This window comes from Bubalus bubalis, chromosome 1 (assembly GCF_019923935.1).
Source record: "Bubalus bubalis isolate 160015118507 breed Murrah chromosome 1, NDDB_SH_1, whole genome shotgun sequence".
Lineage (NCBI taxonomy): Eukaryota > Metazoa > Chordata > Mammalia > Artiodactyla > Bovidae > Bubalus > Bubalus bubalis.
In genome coordinates this window covers 156,925,751-156,943,614 of record NC_059157.1, presented here as the reverse complement: position 1 = coordinate 156,943,614, position 17,864 = coordinate 156,925,751, and the positions used below count along the sequence as shown (strand labels likewise).

At 42.4% G+C, this 17,864-nt stretch overlaps 1 protein-coding gene across 11 annotated transcripts in view; it reads right to left on the bottom strand.

Moving 5' to 3' along the window:
- PLCH1 (phospholipase C eta 1) overlaps positions 1 to 9,624 on the bottom strand; it is a 255,817-nt gene extending 246,193 nt beyond the window's left edge. For 3 of the 11 annotated variants that reach the window (XM_045166236.1, XM_044945563.2, XM_025289500.3), the window contains exon 1: positions 4,761 to 9,624. The gene's annotated coding sequence lies outside the window, so the exon portion shown is untranslated. The other 8 variants (XM_044945548.2, XM_044945556.2, XM_044945543.2 and 5 more) reach the window with 8 other exon arrangements.
- Positions 9,625 to 17,864: the final 8,240 nt, after the last annotated feature.

Sequence of the window (17,864 nt, the reverse complement as noted above, 5' to 3'; positions counted from 1 at the left end):
TTCCATCCTGCAGTAAGTCATTATTTCAAGAAAAATAAGTGAGCAAAGCTTACACAAGATAAAAATCAACATCTAAGTCTTGGGATGCCAGAAAACACACATTAAAATCATGAGGGGTCCTCTTAGACCCAGCATAATTTGACAACAATCTCAAAGTGATAAGTGGGCCACTTTGATGTGGAAAAGCATTTGCACAAGAGAATCTAAACACCACTCACTTCTAAACAAATAGCCAACACAGTTTATAAACAAAGCCTTGAATGTTTTTCTGGAACCAGACCTGAATTTATAACCTCCTAAACTCCATACAGGGAATGCAGCATCTCCACTCACCAGAAAGCTTATCAGAGAAACTTCTAAATGTCTGTATTTTGGATGGCATGCTGAGTTTGAATGAAAACTCAGTATTTTTCATAATTTAGCCTTGCTTTTCTGAATGACAACATGACATAACAGAACACGGAGACAGACAGACCTGGGTTCTAATTCCAAGACACTTTCATAGTCACTTAGATTTGGGGCAGGAAACTAATCTCCAAGTCTCACTGTTTCATTAAGTAGTATGGGATAATAATTCCTGAATCTCTTTATGAATTTTAAAGTTGAACTAAAATAAATACATAGGCACATGATTGGACTATATCAATGTTCATTTTCTCCTTTTCTTCTAGAACTCCTTAAGATATTTACTGTATAATAACCAGAAACGCTGCTCTCCCTTACATTGTCTTAATCACGGTAGAATTCTTCAGGCCAAAATACATATTAAAGATCTCTTTCTTGTTTATACACATGAACCATATACATTCTCATGACATACATTTGCTTATAACCAAATATTTAAATCAGAAGGTACCCACTGTCAATTCCACTCAGTGAAATTAAACTAAATCATAAAACATTCTTGGTGTTTGACCACTTTATAACTACAACAAGTTTATATTACAAACACCAAAGTCTAGAGAAAGGATTTCATATCCGCCCTCCCTAGATTTCCTAGAAACAGCAGCATCATTAGTAATCATAACATTTTCACCCCAGTTTTTTCATTTATTAGCTGTAGGACTTTAAGAAATCCTTTGGCAACCTTGGGCTCTGGCTTCCCGAGTCATATAATAAACACAGTAGACATATTTTTCTGCTCTGTAACATGACAGATCACGAGGCACAAGCATTTGGTGCTTTTAACACATTGAAAATGCAGAACTTGATGAGACTTTAACTTTGCTACAAAAGTTTTCTTAGCTGTCCCTTCTGTGTCCATCCTGCCCTCTTTTACTTTGAAGCACAGAAGACAGAGACCCTGAGGATAATAACACAAAGCTGTGTAAACTTCTTCACGGCTTCTTAAAATGCACTTCTAATTCGGCACACCCTACCACAGCAGTCCTGGATTTCTCCTTAAACAAAAATGGTCACGGGTATCAAAGAAATGTGAGTGAGTGTCCACTGAACTGTGTCTAAATGATTTTCCTTGTGAGCAAAGCCAGCCTGGAATAAGCCCCTACTAGTGAAGAGAGAGAACATGCTTCCCAGGCCGAGGAGGCATTGTTCAAAGAAATGAGTTCTGCACCACTTCGGCCACAATTCACAGCTGAGTCTGATTTTCTGAAACAAAGAGCAATAACCAAATGGCAATGCTCTTCAGCAAGCTTCTCTGAGCTGATAATGTTGAGCAGACTCATGAGGCTGAAGAAAAGGAGGCTACAGTCTCCCTCATCTTCTGTGTCCCAAGAGTGACCAGAGGAAACATTTGTCAACCTTGGTTATTATTATGCCAGAGGTTTGTCATGACTATAATGGATTTCAGTGGAGTCTAAATGCATGAAAAATGCCTAGAAATTATTCCAGTTCAAAAGTTAAAATATTCACATACCCTACTGTATTCCTTTTAACCTTCTACCATAATTTTATATCTTTTTTTTTTCTCAGACAAATAATAGTCATGATCCTTCAAGCATGCAGACCAGAACTATTCTTAGAAGGGAGCTGCAGGAGGTTTATTATGTCATGAAACACAGAGCCAGAACAAAGGACTACTGAATCACTCACCTTATCTTCATCTAAGAAACCTGAGAATTACAGGGTTTCTCTTTTCCTCCCAAATTCAAGAACTGCACTTGCCAAGGCTGCAGGTTTTATGGTTGAGACTGTATTACAAAAATGTAAAAAGACAGATGCACATAATGTTTCTTACTGTATATATGACTCATCTAAAATGCTCAAAAACAAGGTTCAGGATATTTTTTATCAAAGTTTAAGCCTTTGTTTCCGAATCTAGATGTCTGATTGCTTGGCACTTATTTAAGCGCTCTCCTTAAGAGTGCCACAGATAGCATCTTTTCCCTGAAAACCTGAAACAGGATTAAAATTATTTCAGAAGTCACAATTCTTAGTTCATTGAGAAGAGAAATCTAGGTTTACTTATCTATATCTTATATATCACTTTGTTGTATATCTTATATATAACTGGTTTTCAATAAATACTGTTGACTAAATGAATAAATAGGAAGGATTTAAGTTTTCCCAGTATTTTATAGCACCCTAATATAAACCACCTTTATCATATTCTATTTCTGTAACTGTCTTTATAATTATTTAGAAAACTAATTCTAAAAATAAGTTTAATTGATGTTGATGATGTGGGGAAATGTATCAAACAGAAGCAATGACTGTAACAGCTTTTATGAATAATCTGGTGCAGCTATAAATCCTGGCTCTGCCCATCAACCTTCTCTCCCTTTGTCTCATCCCATGGCCTCTCCCCAGCCTTCCCCCAAGCACTCCCAGTCTCATTATCCCATGATCTGCTAAACTGCAGTTTACCTCCTGGAACCAGCAGAAACACATGTCACTGAGAATTAGGGAATTGGAGCCAGTTACAAGCCACCAAATAGGGTCACAAAGTATCTGAACCTGAAAATTAAGAGTTTTTATATTTTTAATGATAAAAAACTTAATTAGACACTTCTAAACGTTTGAGCCAGATGGATTGCATAATGTCTCGGCATTCATAATGAATGGGATGGGAAAGAGAACTTTAACAGCATGTTATTTGTTAATCATCTGAAAAGTCATACTACCCTTGACTTCATTTGCTGATGGTGGAAGGATATTGTCTGAATACTACCACTAATAAACATTTGCTATTCTTGAAGGCAAATTACTTAAAAATAGGATATAGCAGACAGTGCTCATGTATTACTACACTTACGGTATATTTTATGCTGCACTTTATCCCAGAAAGAGTAATTCCATTTTCATACTTTTATTAGCAGTTAATTCTTACCAATGTTTATTTAATAGCAACTAAGTATACCAATCACGCTGCCAAATACTGTTGTAACTTAAGAAGTGTACTACAAGAAGCTACAGCTCCTTCTACATAACCCTTAAGATGTGTACCCTTGCCAAATGCTAACCTATGCGTAAATAAGTGAAACTCAAAGGGCAATGGAGTTGTCAAGACTCAATTTTAAGAAAAAGTGACTCTCTCAACAGAAAGCTTGAGGGATCTGACTGGTTCGTGTCAAAGTTTCTTGAAACATTCCCTGCAGATGATTAACCCCAGAAGTGATCAAAACGCCCGAGCAACTGGAAAAACAATCACTTCTGGGAAAGCCTTTGTTTCTTTTCATTGCCATTTTACGTTGGTCCATTTCGGATCGCCTTTAGTTCTCATAAACAAGCCAAAGGGAGGACACAGGTGCTTCTAGTTTGTACACCCCGCCTCTACACCTGCGGAAAAGCGGCCCAGGTCTGTCCCCTTAAAGCTCAAGAACACCTGACCAATTTTTTTTAAAAACTGCTTAACTAGTAAGAATATTTTATTCGGGTCCACTTTCATGGGCAAAAAGAAGGAGGGGGGTGGATCTCAAAACACCGTCCCAATAAGCAATTTCTCATCTCTTCCGTCGATGATCAAAGCGGTATTGCCCTAGGACGTGGGAGGGGGGGGGTCTTTAAAATTTTACCTGGTTATTGTTCTAATGCTGAACTCCTAACGTCAAAATGCGATCATAAACTTATTTCGAGTTACAAATAACAAAGAAAAAGTCTGGGGGAGCGGGAGAGAGCGCCGCAGACGCTCAACAGAGAGCAATGCTTGGGGCACGCCGGGTGGCTTTGCGGACTCGCGGCGCCGTCGCTATGGGAACCCCACGCAAGCGCAGAGCGCGCGGCTGTGTGTCCGGGACTAGCCTCCACCGCCCTGCCCGGTGCCGCTTGGGTGCCCCGGGTTTATTCCAGGAAAGGGCAATGGAGTAAATCCTCCCAGCACTGAGAGCACCCGGTCTTCTCTGAAAGGGTGCTGAGTGAGGTCACTGGGCGCAGGAAGAGCTCGTGAGACTCCAAATGTAATGGACACCGCACTCCCCTTGCTGGGAAAAGCGGACCTGCTCTTTGAGGCGACTGCGGGTCAGACAGGCGGCCCGCCTAGAGGTGAAGCACCCTGCAGTGAGCGGTGCTTTACCCCTCACCGTGCATAAACCCCCACTTACCACCACAAGAGACCTGAGAGTTAAATCCTGGCGCAGGCTCAAACACCCATCCTTCGAAATTACGGGACCTCAAGACCAGTTGTGGTCCAGTTCTCCGCCAGGGGGTTTGAGGGATCCCCACTCGCACACCTCACACTGTCCTAAAGAGCGTGTCCCGGCCGGAACTGCAGAGAGAGGAACTCGAGCCACTCGCACACCTAGACTGCAGTACCAGTCCTCTTCTTTCTCGTCCGCCACCCCGACTCCCCCCAAAGCACTGACCTGCTCAACTTTGCTCGAGAGAGGGATTCCTCTGAGTCCTCCGAAGTGCTAGCTTGATAAGTTATTTGGTCCCTGTGACTCCAACTCCAAAACCCTGTGGAGGAGCAGAAAAGCCCCCCAGAAGGACTCGTCTGCACACCAGCCTGTAGATCCCCAGAGACGGGCAGGACAGAATGGGTCGCCGCCGCCACAACCTGCTTTCTCATTCAAATCCTCACACTCACTCCGGAGCCCCCTCCCTACCAGTGCCTCAGCTCCGGCGGAAAGCAGGAACTGGAGCCGCGGAGAGCGGACTGGAGCTGGCGCCGGCGCCAGGGGACCCAGTGACTGGGTGCGAGGGTCCGAGCGCTGGGCCCGGACCCCAGGGCTTACACCTCCTTAAGGGGTTCCTCGGCAGCCAAGGGTCAGGAGCACTGGAGATGAACTCTTTTTGTTGTTGTTGTTGTTTTGTTTTCTCCCTCAAGTTTCAAAGGGTCCCAAACCTAGGGAAACCCCTCGATACTCAGTTCGGGGCTGAGATACTCAAGAACGTCCGCGGTGGGACAGTAAAGAAGTCTGGCGAAATGAAGCTGGGAAGGAAGGGAGCAGGGACTATGGGCAGTTTGCACCGAAGTAAAAAGTGCCAGAAGTACATCTTAAGGAAAATTCCCACCTGCTCATCTTATCTCCCCTCTTGTTTTGTTGTTGTTTGTTTGTTTTTACCATTCTAAGAAAATAGCATCTCTTATGCTGTTACAACCAAGAAAACCTGCTTTGAGTAAAGTGGAGCTAAAACTGAGCAAGAGAGGGTGAAGCCCACTTTTATTTCCCCGCCCCGTCTCCCAGGTGCTTCTCCTAAGAGTTAACATGCCAGTTACTCAATCAGATCAATTTAGTGGCAGGGGGACTCGAGCGGCCCACAGGCGATGAACGAGAGCTCGGGCCTGCGGAGGGAAGCAGTAGGGACTCCAGTGGTGCTAAAACGATGCAATCTACCGAGCATCCCGACGTGGCGAGTGACTAGGTCGCTGCGGCGGCTGGAGCGCGCACCCAGGCGGTCGCGCTGTGATCCGGTGTCGGCATTCCGGGATTTGCATTTATCAGCCTTCATTCAACCTGCCCTATTGTTAGTTCAAAGCCTGGCTGGGAGGGACTGGAAGACGCGGCTCCTCACTCACCTTCAGTTTAAAATTCTCCACCAATAAGAAGGTCCTAGGAAAGCTGGCAGCTGGGGGTTGGCAGGGATTTTCTGGGCTTAGTGACAACATAAACTAAAGTCATTTTCTTTGTCAAGCGTGAATTTGCTCAGGAAGTTACAAATGAGCGCCAGAGCTCGGAGAACAGGGGGCCTGGCTGCCGGTCAGCTTTGACGGACAGTTAGTGTTGGGGGGTGGTAGCACCGGTGACCTCCCAGCGCAAGATCTAGGGTTTCACCTTTTCATCCTACTTAGCCGATACCATAGAAACAACCCATTTGTATTATTCAATTCAACAGAGGCAATTACAATGTCACAGCAAAGCACCATGGGCAAGAAGAAACTTTAGCCCAGAAGGCGATCCTATACTCTAAGAAAAAAGGAAAAAGCCACCTGAATAGTTACTTGGATTTCTTCCTGCCAGGAGTACCAGGAAGAAATCAGTTTGGGAAAAGATGCAGAAGGTCCTTTGGCTCCATAGAAAGACACTGTCCCAAATTTTCTGGCCCAGCTGCAAATTCCCAGCTTAGAAGAAATGAAGCAGATCCTCCTTCCAGCCCTAGGGTGCTTTTTGGAGAGTTGTTTGATTGTTAATCTCCCTGGTGATTAGGAAGCACCCTCCCCCAAGAAAAAGAAAGGGGGAGAAAGATACTCAAGACAACCCCTCACACAACCCTAGAAGTTATCCATGTCCCCCCAACCTTCTGTGTTTGCATCTGCAATTTTTCAGATAGGAAGAAGACAAATGGTGAAATAAATGCATAAAAATGTTCAGAACAAGGGCACTTGTTTGCTATGCATCCTTTATTTTTATAGTTTTAATCAATTACCATAATTTTGAGAACACTACATTTTTTAAAATTATACAATATTTCAAACCTACCAAAAACAAGGCAAACAACCCAAATCATACTCTGATTCCTTCATCCCTTCATTTTTTAAATAAAGCATTCCAGATACAGCTAAAACCCCATCCCGAGGCCCTTCTCCCTCCCTTTCTCCTCAAAGGCAATCATTCTGAAGTTGGTGTGAACCATACTTCATCATGGTCTTAAGTGTATATATCCATAAATCTTTTAATGTAGCTTTTCCCTCTGAGTCTTTCTTTCACCATTAATCAGAGAAAAATTACTAACTAAAACCAAGAAAATGTGGTTGTTACACTAAGTTTTTAGAAGCAGGACAAAACTATTTTTCCCTGCTTGTGACAATCAAGGAGAACAATAACAAAGGGATTAGACAGTGGGTAGTAAACAGCCTCTCTAGGTTACACAAACCCTTCCATGGTTACTGAACAGTCCATAGGAAAACAAACCAAATAACACCCCATTCTTCCTTCACTGGTTACAAGGGAATTAGAGAAAATGGGACCTAGGTTAACACTTCTTTGAGCAGGTAAAACATAAGTCCCAAATAGTAATAAAGTACCTTTTTTGACTGGTCTCTTGGTCACATAAGCTATAATCTTTTAGTAAGGATTTCCAAGCATAAGGAACTCCCGCTGGGAGCTCAATTCAAGGTTGAAATCAGCCTTGCTGAAAAATCTAGGGTTGAATTCTCCCTGCTTCCCCATACACAGGGACCTCCATCCTCGCAGGGAGTTACAGAAAGCCCTTTACAGCACTCCTTTGACTTAACCTCCTCACAGCAGTAAAAGGGCTATGAGAGCACCGATTTTTCTTAAATGCCATTGACTGGTGAAAGACATCCTTCCCAACCCCCACTCTCCTCTGGCTTTCAGAGCGATGACTCTCATTAATTATACTGGCACGGCACTGCCTGGCCTCCCTTCTAAATAGATGCCAGACTCCTCCATATCACCTCTGCCTTGATACACAGTGCGCACTGACACCAGGATCACAGAAAATCCTGTAAAAGGTGCCCGATAAACGGGAGATGATTGATGTGCCTTGCGGTGGGCCCGCTGTGCTGCAAATCTTACGGAGTTCTTAGAAAACTGAACTAGAAATCTGTGTTGGAAATAGCTTTCTCTAGCTGTGCAAAAAAATCATGCTTTCAGTTGCAAAAACAGCTGTGTTTGAGAGACTCAAATCAAACCTTTAAGTTACCAGCATGAAACAAGAGAGTGAAGGAGATAAATATTCTATTTTAATCAATGCACCAAGAAATCAAGAGGATGACCAAAGAGCTTAACAATTATCAAGGAGGACCTATTGAGCTTTCAGCACTTATGTCTGAGGCACTTGCCATGTACCAGGTGTTGCTGAAGTCTTAGCTGGAATATAGATAGTACTCCTGAAATACAGAGCGGTAGCTGTCACAGATCTGCTCCCTGTAATGATGAAGACTTGTAGATTAAAATCCCAACTCAAATTAGCTTGAGGGCAAAAGGCAATGTGCTGACTCCTAACTTAAGACAGGAGAAAGGATAAGGGCTGCAGTAATGACTGGATCCTGGAGTTCAGTCATCATTACGCTCATTCTCACTTTTGTTCCTACTCTTTCTCTGCTTTTTTCCAAAGTTTTGATTGTATTCTCTCCTACTACACATGAGCGTCCTCTATAGGCTGGTGGGGGTGGAGCATGGCCAGGGACAGCTCCAGGCTTCAACCATCTCAGCTAACACCCTGGAGGGTTGGAGGCGGGGGACGGGGAGTTGGGGGGAGGGAAGGGAGGCCTTCCTGCTTTTACCATCTGTAAATAAGATTGAAAGGATTCTAACTGACCTGCTTCAAGTCATGTGTCCATCTATATAGATCAATTATTTTGGTCATCAACAGAGTATATATATATGTCCCACTCCTGACTAGATACCCATGCCTCCCCAGGGCTAGGTGGAATATTATGAGGAACAGCCCCACCAGAACTTGGGGGAGGATTTGCTCACCATAGGAAACGAGTTGCTCTTCCCAAATAAGGGTAGGAGGAGAATCTGGCAGATGAAAAGAGCAGGTGTCCCCTAAGTACCCTCTCCTGAATGTGCCACCAAAGAAAGACAGCACACGTTTTGTACAGATTCATACCTGTATGAGAGGGAGAAAAATGAGAAGAGAAACTTCCTAAGTCCATCAAGAAGGATGGGGTAGGGAGTAGTGGGCAGACCAGGGTAAGCGTCACTGGTCTTTCCCTCCCCAGCTTGAGAGACGTGTATCCACATATGTGGCCAACTGTCCTGTGGAGCAGGAGATGGGAAGAAAGGAACACAAGCAGGATGGATGATCTTGGATGATGGGATTCTATTATGGGTTTCGATTTGTTTTTCACTTTTTACTATGGAAAATTTCATACGTACGCAAAAGCAGAATAGTATAAGGACACTCTAGGTATTATATTATCCAGGTTCAACAATTATTAATATTTTGGTAATCTTTTATCTATTCAGGAATGTGGAAAATTCACTGGAATACTTAAACTGATAATAAACACATTTCTGCGGTTCTACAATGTTAATTAATGAAAGAAATGCATGCCTCCAAAATAACTAAACTGAAGACCAATCTATGTGCTCTTAGCAAAGCGTCTAGTACAAAATTAGCTCTCAAAAATGTCAGTTATGTTTACTGTTTTTATTGGCAACCCATTTCAAGCTTTTAAATGCTAACAAACTACACACTGAAACATATTTTGCCTACAAAAGAAAAAATGTTTTAAGGGTAAACTCCTTCTTCTTGTTATTGTTCAGTCGCTCAGTTATGTCTGACTCTTTGTGACCCCATGGACTGTAACCTGCCAAGCTCCTCTGTCAATGGAATTCTCCAGGCAAGAATACTAGAATGGGTTGCCATTCCCTTCTCTAGGGTATCTTCCCAACCCAGGGATTGAACCCAGATCTCCTGCATTGCAGGCAGATTCTTTACTGTCTGAACCATGAGGGAAGCCCCCAAACTCCTTACCAATAGACAATAAATAACATTTTTAAATAGGCTATTCATATGCTTTTTCTATAACAAGCCTATATAATTGTTTCCCCTTTTATATGGAAATGTCAAAAATATTACAAGCAAATGCAATTTTCACCTTACAAATAAGGAAAAAATATAGGTTAAATTGTCAAGATCAAGAATGAGTCTGGACTAGATATCTGAATTCTAAACTCCAGGTTCCCTATTTTAATACCTTGGGAAAGAGATTCATCCTGTGAATGCTGAATGTGGATGAAGGTAAAGTAGCTGAGTTATGCCTGCCTAAGTCCTTCGATTCAACTCAGATTTTCTTATAACCAATTATACATCTCAAGAGTTTTAGTTCCCAGCACAGAATGAATACTTTGTAAAAGGAAGAAAGCATGCTAATTAATGTGAACTCTCCCCATCTTCTGTTTCTTCCCAACTTGTGTTGTTGTTGGGAGTTGGGGAGCAGAATGAAGTATTTTGGAGGAAACAATAGTGTCAGAGAAGGACAGAGTCCCCTCTCCTTCCTCCTAAAAGCTTCACAACTCAGCTTCTATGTGTTTTGTTTCCAGAAAGACCTCCCACAGAGCCAATATCTACAGCTTTCAAGATGGCCAGAGCCTGATGGGCAGGACAGACATATAATTGAAGTACTTCCTACAGCCTAAGAAATAATATTGAAACTTTGACATTACGTATTTCCCTTAGGGAATATACTGGGATTTCCCCCTCCCATACTATTACATATTCCTGCAGAATCCCATAATATAATCAAAAGAAAAATCCCATGATATAATCAAAGTCTAATTGCAGACCAGTCACCTAATACAGGAATTATTTTTATAGTCATTGAACAAAAGTTTAGGCACATGGGCAAATCATATTGCAGAGTGAAAAATGAAGAAACTGGTAAGACAATACAAATTCCAAAACTTTGAAAGCCGGGGGCTGGGAAGGCAATTTACACCATGAGGAAAATTCTATTTCCAGGACTATTTGGAATCCTAATGAAGCATGCAATCTCTATTAGTAACAGTTGTTTTTTTTAAACCAGACAACAAATGGTTAGGTTTTCCCACACAAACATAGTGAAAGGAAAAACTGCATTTTAAAAACCATATGTTAGTTTTTGTTTCATTTACTTGCATATTTAAACTAAATATGTACTTGGGGGCTTGATCTGTTCAAAATATCATGTTCAAATTTGACTAGCTTAAAAAATGTTCCTTCAGACTATTTAAGGCAAATCAATTTTCTTGGTGTATGATCATGAGAGGTACAAGGGGAAATTAGACTGGAAAAACAAGTTTTGGTCAGAACGAGAAGGCAATGCTGTAATGGTCCACTTCATTCCTTATTTGGTTCCTTTATTTTAAATGAATATTTATAGTTCCCAATCGGAGAAGGCAATGGCACCCCATTCCAGCACTCTTGCCTGGAAAATCCCATGGACGGAGGAGCCTGGTGGGCCGCAGTCCATGGGGTCGCTAAGAGTCGGACACGACTGAGAGACTTCACTTTCAATTTTCACTTTCATGCATTGGAGAAGGAAATGGCAACCCACTCCAGTGTTCTTGCCTGGAGAATCCCAGGGACGGGGGAGCCTGGTGGACTGCCGTCTATGGGGTCACATAGAGTCAGACACGACTGAAGCAACTTAGCAGCAGCAGCAGCAGCATAGTTCCCAATAAGCAAGCAACTAAGCTAAATGCAGTGGAAGGAGCAGAAATGATCTAAAATTTATAAGGGATGTTTTGAGTAACAGGATGCACTATATCTCAGACGTGAAAGAAGACCCAGTAGATCTCCTACATATTAATACAACGTGTTAAGTGCTAAAATAAATATGTACGAAAGTGTTAGTCGTACAGTCATGTCCAACTTTTTGTGATCCCATGGACCGTAACCCACCAGGCTCCTCTGTCCATGAAATTTTCCAGGCAAAAATGCTAGAGTGAGTAGCCATTCCCTTCTCCAAGAGATCTTCCCGACCCAGGGATCAAACCTGTCTGCCACATCACAGGCAGATTCTTTACCATCTGAGCCACCAAGGATTCTTTGAAATAGGTATGTGTAGTGGTGTTGACACGACTGAGCGACTTCACTTTCACTTTTCACTTTCATGTATTGGAGAAGGAAATGGCAACCCACTCCAGTGTTCTTGCGTGGAGAGTCCCAGGGACGGGGGAGCCTGGTGGGCTGACGTCTATGGGGGTCAAACAGAGTCGGACACGACTGAAGCGACTTAGCAGCAGCAGCAGTGGTGTTGCAGAACAGAAGAGGGCGCTAATTACTTAATTTCATTGACAAAGTCTCTACAAACTGTTTTAATAACAAAACAGAACAGAAAATAGAAGTAATGATCCTAGCACCTCAATTTCTAAAAATCTCACTTCTGCCTGAATTAGCTGTAGTGCTAACTTAGTTATATAAATCTACAGATTAGGATTCTTCAGAAGAGCTTGTTGGAGAATGAGAGCTTCTCTCGTGACTTTCAGTAATCCATATATTTTTGCATTCCAAGCCAGTACACACATTCAAACATACTTGTAAAAAAAATTTTTTTTTAATAAAAAAAACACTTATTTTTGTTATGTGCCATGCACTCATATATTCTGTTCTGTTTTTTTATCTTTTTAAATTGCTAGTAACAACACATTACGGAGAAGGCGATGGCACCCTACTCCACTACTCTTGCCTGGAAAACCCCATGGACAGAGGAGCCTGGTAGGCTGCAGTCCATGGGGTCGCAAAGAGGCGGACACAACTGAGCAACTTCACTTTCATTTTTCATTTTCATGCACTGGAGAAGGAAATGGCAACCTACTCTAGTGTTCTTGCCTGGAGAATCCCAGGGACGGGGGAGCCTGGTGGGCTGCCATCTATGGGGTCGCACAGAGTCAGACATGACTGAAGTGACTTAGCAGCAGCAGCAGCAGCAGCAGCAACACATTAAATTGATGTCCATCTCATTAATTAGAGCTCATGACCTACAGCTGAAAAACATGGTTCCACAATGTTCTTTAAAAGTGAAAAGAAGGGACTTCCCTAGCCTTCCAGTGGTTAAGACTCTGCACTCCCAATGCAAGATTACCAGGTTCAACCCTTGGTCAGGGAACTAGATCCCTCAGGTCGCAACTAAGACCCAGAGCACCCAAATAAATAATTTTCTTTTAAATGAAAATAAGGAAAAGCAGTAGTTTTCAGTACACTGATAGATCTCAAAACCATAAAGATTTAAACCTGTCGGAGGAAAAAAAAATGTATGTGATTGCTCAACCCTTTGACCATGAAACCACAGCAACAGAAAGGAGCTTCTGAAGTTGCCCAGCCCTCAAAGGGTAGATCCTCCCCCTTGTGAAGAGGCTATGAAAGGTAAAGATAATCTTCCAGAGAGCAGAACTGGGCACCCAGATTGTGCACACTGCCAAGACTGGGAGGCATTGTTATCCCTGTCCAGCAGGTTGGAACATATTCTAGAAACTACTGACATCCTATTTTCCCTCTATGTTATACATTAAACTGGATGAACTGACATGTGGCCTTAGGCTTCCAGATCATGAGGAACTTCCTCAGTGAAAGCCGCTCAGTCGTGTCTGACTCTTTGCAACCCCATGGACTATACAGTCCATGGAATTCTCCAGGCTAGAATACTGGAGTAGGTGGCCATTTCCTTCTCCAGGGGATCTTCCCAATTCAGGGATCTAACCCAGGTTTCCCACATTGCATGTGGATTCTTTACCAGCTGAGCCATCACGGAAGCCCACCTCAAAACCTGAGCAAAAGGAATTCACATCACTCAGAGATCCCAAACTGGTGCAGGGACTTACTTCCTAGAGGGAACTCACCTTCTTTCCTGAAGAATAATGAACCCTAGAATCATCAGTATCTCAGTCAAACTCTTTTCATCATAGTTTGCAAAACTTCAAAATATCTAGCTAATTAAAGGCCTTATTAATACAGTTTTCCAACTTTGATACCATTTTTCTCCATTCTTTGTTTGATATTTTGACATAATTTGAAAAGAAGGTAAATGAGTGAGCTCAAGAACCATTTTGGAATAGAAATATGGTTCATTTCTTAAATTTTTTTACGATTTTATTTTAAAATATCTATTGACATTTTAATTTTTAATCCTGGGCTTTTTATTTTCTTCAGTCTTCTCATAAATTTGCATTACTTTCTTCCTGTGGTTTGCCTTCATTGAAACAGCTACCTTGGTAACATTAGAAAAGTTCCAAACCACGGCTGGGGTTCAAGACATGCTACCCCCAAAATATGAGCTTCCCAGGTGTTACAGTGGTAAAGAATCTGCCTGCCAATGCAGAAGATGCAAGAAACATAGGTTTGATCCCTGGGTTGGGAAGATCCTCTGGAGAAGGAAATGGCAACCCAGTCCAGTATTCTTGCCTGGGAAATTACATGGACAGAGAAGCCTGGCAGGCTATAGTCCATGGGGTCACAAAGAATCGGCCATGACTGAGCACACAGACACAAACACACACCCCCCAAAATATGGCACCTTAGTATACTGAATATTTTAAGGTTAAGGAGTTTGAAAAAGCAGCAAAAGCAGAGGTTCACTCTGACCTCCTCTCCTCCTTCTTCCCTGGAACAGGCCATATTTCAAGAAGCCAAGAAACAGCATTTCAGAAGTTCAGGGCACCAACAGAACTATTATTGCTTAAGTCACCATTAAAACTGATGGCAGACATACCACGGAGATGCACCTGCTTCTGGGATAGCTGGGGTAGAGATGGCTTTTCCGGCTCTTTGTGGTGTGAGTGGGGAGAAGTTTTCCTTGACCTTCTGAGGGTCTCTGGCTGGGTTTGAAAATTAAACTGACAAAGATTAACAAGAGAAAAGCACACAAATTTATTTAATACAAGTTTTATGTGACACAAGAGGCTTCATAAGGAAATAAAGACCCAAAGAAATAGACCTGAGTACTTTATGGTAGGCTTGATGGAAGAGTATGCAGTTGTGGAGGAATATGATAGGAAAGGAGTGAGGTAATCGTAGTACATTTACTGGGGGGAAATTTAGCAAGCCTGTTTGTTAGGATTTCTCTTGGCATCCTTTTGTGTTTGGAGATAAGGATGCTTCTTTCCTCCAGCTATAGCGAGGGCACTTCCCATCCTAGATGGTAGGAATCCAGCAGTTAAAGGCTGTGAACTAGATTGCATTGGGAGTCAAGCAAGTGGGAAAAGAAGAGTTAATCTCCCAAGCCTGGGGACAATGACAGAAAGCCCTACAGACCCCTCACTGAACAGTAACTGTGACCCAATGTGCTAGAGAAGAGCCAGAACTTGTCTGTCTCATGGATGGAACTAACAGAAACACTAGCACCACAAACAGAAAGCCACAGGTAAGGAGCCCTTGGATGTCTGTTTTCCTCCTCTGGATGTTGGTGGAATATGCTTTTGGCTGCCAAAAATGACCAGTGCTGAATGATATATATGGGACTAGCTTTCACTCTTTTCTCAAGTTTTGTTTACTGTTAATTATGATAAAACTAGTAATGCTATCAGCATTTCATATATCAAAAGTGTGGGGACTTTCCTGGTAGTCTAGTGTTTAAGAATCCACAATGCAGGTTCAATCCCTGGCTGGGGAACTAAGATCCCATATGCCACATGCCACAGGGCCACTAAACCTGTGCACTGCGACTATGACCTGATGCAGCCAAATAAATAAATAAATATTTTTTAGAAAGTATGATTGAAAAATGAAAAATAAATAAAACCCGCAAAAGGAAATGTGGATCTAAGACAAAATAGAAAAGGACCATAATAATCCAATCCTTTAGAAATACTGTAAGAACTAAATTCATGTCATAGAAATATATTTAAAAAGTAAAGGAGCCTAAATACCCAAAATACCAAAAAAAGAAAGCCAAGGGGAAAGGTGGTCATGGACCCTGTCATTTTTGAAGGCAAGAGACCAAGAAGTAGTAAATCCTTGGGCTTCCCTGGTGGTTCAGAGGTAAAGAATCCACCTGCCAATGCAGGAGACAAAGGTTCGATCCCTGGTCCAGGAAGATCTCACATGCCAAGGAACAACTAAGTCTGTGTGCCACAAGTACTGAGCCTGTGCTCTAGAACCCAGGAGCTACAACCACTGAGTCCACATGCCACAAGTAGTAAAAGCCCACATGCTCTAGAGCCTGTGCTCCACGACAAGAGAAGCTGCTGCCATGAGAAGCTCTCATACCACAACGAGAGAGTAGCCCACACTTTCTGCAACTATAGAAAGCCCAAACGCGGCAACGAAGACTCAGCACAATCAAAAACTAATTAATTAATTAATTTTTTTTTTAAGTAGCAGTAAATCCTCTATTTGAAAAAGGTTAAGAACCTAGACTTTGGTCAGAAATTTAGCCTAAATGGACTTTTTCACATTTTTAGATAGTCCTGTTACAACCATCCCCAATGACAAAGATCTAGCCTCTCTGCAGTTATCTAGTTCATCTTGCCCTTGGACCAAAAGCTGGTTTAATTAGTGTTCCCTACTATCTCTTCAAACTTCCCTGGTGGCTCAGACGGTAAAGCGTCTGTCTACAATGCGGGAGACCCAGGTTTGATCCCTGGGTCGGGAAGATCCCCTGGAGAAGGAAAATGGCAATCCACTCCAGTACTATTGCCTGGAAAATCCCATGGAGGGAGGAGCCTGGTAGGCTATAGTCCGTGGGGTCGCAAAGAGTCGGACACAACTGAGCGACTTCACTCACTTTCAGGTCACTATCTCTTCAAGGAAAAGAATAGACCAGGTTACACAGTCCTCAGGAGGGGCTTCACCAGCCCCGCCTTCAAACAGTTCAGCTGGAAAGATCACAGTGCACTGGCTGAGCTGGCAGAGGTCATCAGAACTAATTCCAGTGATAACTGTCATGACATCTGACATCACTTGGAGGCAAACTGAGGCAGGGGGAAAGGCTCAGGAGCTTGCCACAAAACTAGTTTAACATCTCTGTAAATAAAAATCTTAACATCTCTATAAACAAAAATAACACATTCCCTTAAAACAAAATAGAAAGCTATTGAGGCATTAGATCCAGGGAACAAAATCTACCACATAACTTCCTATCCTACCCCAAAGATGATGAAATAAAGTTACACACACAAAAAGAACTTTGGAAGATTTGAGACCTCACTAAAAATTAATGTTGTTTAATTAGAAAATGTTGGGAAATCTACTTTGCTGTGTGTGTGTTTTTTAATGTTACATTTATTTAAAAAAAAAAAAAAAACAGTATTTATTTATTCATTTTGGCTGTGCTGGGTCTTCACTGCTGGGTGAGGGCCTTCTCCGGTTGTGGTGAGTGAGGGCTCTTCTCTCGTTTCAGTCGCAGGCCTCAGTAGTTGCGGCTCCAGGGCTGTAGAGTGCAAGTTCAGTAGTTGTGGCACAGGTGCTTAGTTGCCCCTCAGCATGTGAAATCTTCCCAGACCGGAGATGGAACCCACGTTCCCCACAGTGGCAGGCAGATTCTTAACCCCTGGACCACCAGAAAAATGCTACCTTGCTATGTTTTATCCCTGCTTTAATCAGGTAGCAGCAGTAAACTTCCCCTTCTAAATCACGGATTCTGATAGGAGTCAGAATGAAGAGGACCAGATGACTCCTCTGACTTTGGTCAGTTCCTTTGCAACCCGTTAGGAAAAACTTCTGGAGACCCTGTGAGTAGATCATTGCTGGTGTTTTGAAAGAAGCTTATAATGTCAGGAAGATTTTAGCAGCAAGTACATGTTTTTGTATGCCACATCCTCAAAGCCACTCAAACTGGCTCTAAAAAATAAAGAAATGTATTACCTTGCATAATGAGAAATTGGGAGGCAAGAGAGTTCAAGTCCTCGGGATCTCGACAATGTCAGAAGGCATCCCTGTTCTTTTCCGTCTCTGTGCTGCCATCCTCAACACACTTGTGCTTTTGTTCTCAGGACTGTCCCCCTCATCTAACAACAGGTGGAAATAAGCTACTCTTTATTACTAGAAACGGTCTAAGTGACCTTCCCTTGTGGCTCTGCCCCAAATTCACAAGCAGTTAGACAGCAGTGAAAAAGAAAGAGCAGCCTCAGACA